The sequence below is a fragment of the Hylobates moloch genome, unplaced genomic scaffold (genome assembly GCF_009828535.3).
Source record: "Hylobates moloch isolate HMO894 unplaced genomic scaffold, HMol_V3 SCAFFOLD_13, whole genome shotgun sequence".
NCBI lineage: Eukaryota > Metazoa > Chordata > Mammalia > Primates > Hylobatidae > Hylobates > Hylobates moloch.
Window position 1 is genome coordinate 64,883,676 of NW_026652288.1, and position 6,000 is coordinate 64,889,675.

Sequence of the window (6,000 nt, forward strand, 5' to 3'; positions counted from 1 at the left end):
TACCATAGAAGGTTGGTTGAGTACTCTAGCACTGTTCCTGCAACATTCTCCCCAGTTCTTCTAACGGTGAACCTCAGCTCTGGCTGTACATCACAGTCACCTGTGAAGCTTTTAAAATTGAGAAATGAGATGGGCTCAAGTGAGCCCAATTCAGGTTTACTTACTTTGGGGCCAGGCTCTGGGTGTGCAAGCCAGGGATGAGAACCCTGCTCTAATGCTATATGCAAGGAATTAATATTGTTAGTAATGGTGGAGGCCTGGGAGAATACTAAAATTGTTTTATAGCTTATAGCTCAGCAAGAAAGATATATTTAGTCTTTAAAAAAAAACAGGAAAATTTCAGAAGGAAAATTTTGAAGGAACTTTATATGGAAACCACTGTAGAGTAATATTTTTACAATGCTATTTTTCTCTACCATTTAATTCCTAATGTGGCACAAACTTTTTGGCTCAGTTGGGATATGCTGACACATTATATGTAAACACATTTGTATCTTACTTATTTGCATTATATAAATAATAAATACACTTTTTTAATGTATAGAAGAGTATAAAGTAAAAAGTAAAAATCTTGGCCACCCTCCCTGGCCCCATCTCGGAGGAAACCCTATTAAGAATTTCTTATGTATCCTTCTAGAAACTGGCTACCCACATCAAACGTATATATATAATGTTAATATTTATTTATTACATTTATTTATTAGCTCAGGACTCAAAGGGGCTTGGAAATTATCATGACGGTACATTTCTTTTACTTTCATTCTATCTATGGTGCAACAGGAAGTCTAGACTTTTACTAGGTTTCCCTCACAAATAACTTCAGGACTCCTTGGGAACATTTAACTTTCCCACAGGATCATGATGGTTAGCTCCCAGGGGTGAGCCTTCGAGCAAATAACCTCCTGCAACCTCAGGACTGGCTTCTCAGCATATCAGAAGGTTCAGGCCCGATCCTGGACCCTGTCTGCCTAACTCCCATGGCAGGGTCTAGTTCTCCTTCCTCTTACAGGTGGCACTTGAGCCTGTTTTCTTCTTTTTTTTTTTTTCGAGACAGAGTTTCACTCTGGTTGCCCAGGCTGGAGTGCAATGGCGCAATCTCAGCTCAAAGCAACCTCCGCCTCCTGGGTTCAAGCGATTCTCCTGTCTCAGCCTCCCAAGTAGCTGGACTGCATGTGCCACCATGCCCAGCTAACTTTGTATTTTTAGTAGAGATGGGGTTTTTCCATGTTGGTCAGGCTGGTCTCAAACTCCTGACCTCAGGTGATCCTCCCGCCTCAGCCCCACAAAGTGCTGGGATTACAGGCGTGAGCAACTGTGTCCAGCCAGCGTTCTTCAGGTTTTTTGTATTAAAATAATTTTTTTGAGAGACAGGGGTCTCGCTATGTTGCCCAGGCTACAGTGCAGTGGCTCTTCTCAGGCCTGATCATAGATCACAACAATCTTGAACTCTTTGGTTCAAGTACTGCTCCTGCTTCAGCCTCCTGAGTAGCAAAAGGATTACTTTGATGTAGTGGTATTTGCATGCCATGGCATGCACCTCTGGGTTCTTCAGTTTTAGAATAAGGGTCTCCTTATTCTGTGGTAGTAAAGGCCTTCCATGGCCTAGTATGGGTCATATCCAGCCAAATCCAGGCCAGCTCTCTAAAGTTTAAGGTGATAATCTGGCCTGCACACCTTTCCTGGGGTGTTCAGACTTGCTCTTATTCTCCTGTAAACAATCCCTTAATTAACAGCAAATATCACATGCACCTAAGAATAAGTGAAATTGTACTGGGATAGTGCAGCCTAATCACAAGGGAACTGTAATCTGAAGAAATGCAAGTCTTCTACCACAATGACCATTTTCATATTACCAGTCAGAATAAGATTGCTCTTCAGCTAAACAACCTCTGTCTCAGAAATAATGCCTGAGATTTGACTCATAATTACATAGAAGTGGGGCACAGAGCAAAGCGGGTGGGGATTTTGAGGCAATAATATTTGACACTAGTCGATTATCATTGAAACTAAGTGATGTGTACCTGAGAGTTCATTATATTATTCTATGTATTTTAGTATAAGTTTGAGATATTCTATAGTTAAAAACAAAACAACATCTCTGCAAAGGCTTTACTCTTTGGCCAGGCACAGTAGCTCATGCCTGTAATCCCAGTGCTTTGGAAGGCCCCGGCAGGGGGATCACTTGAGACCAGGAGTTCGAGACCAGCCTGGGCAGCATAGCAAGCCCTCATCTCTACAAAAAGTTAAAAAATTAGCTAGGCATGGCGGCACATGCCTGTAGTCCTAGCTTCTTGGCAGGCTATGGTGGGAGGATCACTTGAGCCATGAGTTTGAGGCTACAGTGAGACATGATCACACTACTGTACTCTAGCCTGGGCAACACAGCATGACCCTGTCTAAAAAAATAAAAAGGCTTTATCCTTGATGTTTGCATCACTAAAAGATTCCTCTTTGTGGTTTTCTGGAATAAAGGAACTTGCAGCCCTGTGGGTGAATTTAGTCTCTACTCTCGTAATAAGCTTCATTCCTTCCTCCACATGTGATAACAGAGATTTTTAGGGCCAACATTTACTCAAAGTTCACATTCTAGCTACTGAGTTCTTCCTCACAAGCGCTCGCTTCAAGGGAACTTCTCATAATCAGCCCTGGGATTATGGCAACCTAAAGGTCTTTTTCTCCTTTCAATGTTTCTACAGATGTGTGCCATCTTGCGTCTCTAGATGGTAAAATAAATTCTATCTATGCTATTTTATGCCTCTTTTTTCTTTTTTTAAAATGATTTTACTAGTACAATTGGAGGAAAAGGAGTCTGGTGAGGGTGGCTTGGAGAATAACTGGCTGGTCACCGGGACAGGATAGCACCTCTGGTTCTAGTGAGATTTATGGAAGGGGCTTTGTTCTGGAATGTGGTACTCAGCTTTATTAACTCAGAAACTTAAATGTTGGCACACATAGACATAATGGGACTCTAAGGGCTCATGAATGCCAATTAATTAACTTGTAATGGGAAACATAACATAAGCAAGCCCCAAATCCAAGTTTGCTGGTTAGCACATTTTCTGTCTATGGGAAACTTAAGAAGCCAAATTATAACCAGAAGGGTAGTTGGTGACAGCCAGTTCTAGAACAGTGAGTTTTCAACTAGGGAGGGTTGCCATTCTCTGGAGGATAGGCAGAAGGAAGGGGCCTTTTTTTTTTTTTTTTTTTTTGAAACAGAGTCTTACTCTGTCGCCCAGGCTGCAGTGCAGTGGTGCCATCTCGGCTCACTATGACCTCTGCCTTCCGGGTTTAAGTGATTCTCCTGCCTCAGCCTCCTGAGTAGCTGGGACTACAGGCGCATGCCATGCCACCACGCCTAGCTAATTTTTGTATTTTTAGTAGAGACAGTGTTTCACCATGTTGGTCAGGCTGGTCTTGAAGCCCTGACCTCGTGTTCTGCCCACCTCGGCCTCCCAAAATGCTGGGATTACAGGTATGAGCCACCGCACCTGGCCTGGAAGGGGCTTTTAGGGGTGTGTGTGTGTGTGTGTGTGTGTGTGTGTGTGTGGTATTTTTCTTTTAGCATATATAATTAGAAATGGCATATCCAATATTATAATTCAATAATATTTGGGGGGGGGGGAAGTTTAAAACTCTTGTGTTCGTAACAAAAATTGTAAAAAATAAACCTCAACAAAATGTTCCTGGCTGATGACTCAGCTGGGGGCAGGGGGCAGGGTGGGAATCCACAAATCAAACTCTCTCTGGAGAATCTAAGATTTTTCATTTTTCAAAATGAAGCAAGAAAACAAGGCCGGGCGCGGTGGCTCACGCTTGTAATCCCAGCACTTTGGGAGGCCGAGGCGGGCGGATCACGAGGTCAGGAGATCGAGACCACAGTGAAACCCCGTCTCTACTAAAAATACAAGAAAACATTGTTTACTGAGGCACTAAACAAAAGCCATACATGGGGCAACTTAAGTTTGCGGGATCCAAATCAATTTTCTGCTCTCAAGTTCCTTCTCACTAAAGAGTGTTATGATTAATACAATCACATTTAGTTTTTTAGTAGTCATTAACTGTGAGAATTGATGTAGAAATCTGGGTTACTTATAAAGCATGTACTTTATAGTACTGTACTATGTACTATAAAGTAGTGCTACAGTTTTGTGACCGAATTCTGCAGCCAGCCAAAACCACTGTATGGGTAAAGCAGACATTGATGATCTCAGCATTGATCTATCTCCCTTATTCCTTTCTAAAAGATCCCATTTTCATTTGGGGATTGCTGTGTTTCCTGGGAAGAGGACTCTACCCCTATTCTACTGTATTCCAACCCCTTAAACGCAGCAATTGGTTGGTAACCTAAACCAGTCCAATCAAAGTGAATCTGAAAGACTTTTCTTATGATGTTAATGACAAAGATGGGCTCATTTTCCTGGTGTCTTTAGTAGCCATCTATGGCCATAAGAAGAGTCTAAATTAGGAGAAAGAAAACAAAGACAGGAAAGAGAAGCAGAGAGATACTGGGGCATTGGGGTCATCTCTAGGCCACTGGATCACGTTTGCCTGAACCAATACTACCTCTGGACTTGACAGTTATTTGTACCAACAAACTCTTTTTTAATTGTTCCAGCCATTTTTAGTTGTAATTGAAAGCACGTGGGTGGATCAGGGTTCTGCTGAATCTGGACTGTTTGATTTTCTTGTTCTTCAACCAGCTTGAGTATCAGTCAGTGAAGCAAGTCATAAAGAAATGGCTGTAGTAAAACTGTCATGTTCTAATTTTTGCTGTGCATCGGAATCACATGGAGAGCTTTAACAGATGCCAGGCCAATTAAACCAGAATCTATAAAGTTGGGACTCAGGAATCAGAATTTTAAAAAGTTCTCAAGTAATTCCAGTGAGCAGCCTCAGCTGAGAACCACTGGTCTAAGTATCTTGTTCTGTCCATTCAGTGGGATCTGCAGACAACATGTTCTAAATATGTCTTTCCATTAAAGAAAAAAAAACAAAAGCTGACATGTAACTTGTGAGGTTAATGCAAACCATACTGATGTGACAGAAAAGCAAAATGTGTGCAAATTTTGTACTCTATTCCATATTATAATCCTTTCTCTCTCGCTCCCTTTCACCCTTCAACATTTAATAGAAACTTACCATGCACCAGACACAGTGACAGATCTGGAATACAGAGGAAAACAAGAAAAACACAGTTGTTATAGTCCACAAAAAATAGAAAATTAACCTAGTAATTACAGCAAAATCTAATGCACCTGCGATAAGGCAGCATGGAGCACTATGTGCACAGAGCATGGACTCCTAACCTTCTGGAGCAAAGGAAGTTTAAGCTGAAACCAGAAGAATGCATGAGTTAACTTGGTAGATGATGGAGGAAGGTCCAGACGGCAGAAGCTTTGAGTTCAATGTCACAGAAGTGAGGGAACTAAAAGAACATAGTAGGGGAGGGGAGAATACTAGAGAAATGAGGCTGGACCTCGCCAACATGGTAAAACCCCATCTCTACTAAAAATATAAAAATTAGCTGGGCGTGGTAGCGGCTGCCTGTAATCCCAGCTACTCAGGAGACTGAGACAGGAGAATTGCTTGAACCCAAGAGGCAGAGGTTGCAGTGAGCCGAGATCGTGATCGTGCCATTGCACTCCAGCCTGGGGGACAAAGCAAGATTCCATCTTAAAAAAAAAAAAAAAAGAAGAAATGAGGCTGGAGATAAAGGCAGGAGCCAGATTATGAAAGACTTTATAGGTCATATTAGAAGTTTGGATCTTATCAAAAAGGCAATGCAAATCAACTGAAGAGTTTTCAGCATTCAAAGAATGTGATTTCTACGTTTGGGAGACAATTCTGACTCGGGGCAAGGAATGGGAATGCATTGTGGGGTATGGGGGGTTTGACAAGAGAAAATCAGGGAGACCAGTTAACTGCAGGCAGATACACTAGCTCTGGCAAGAGATAATGGTGGACCAATGAGCAAGGGGGCAATGGATAGAAGTGAACTAA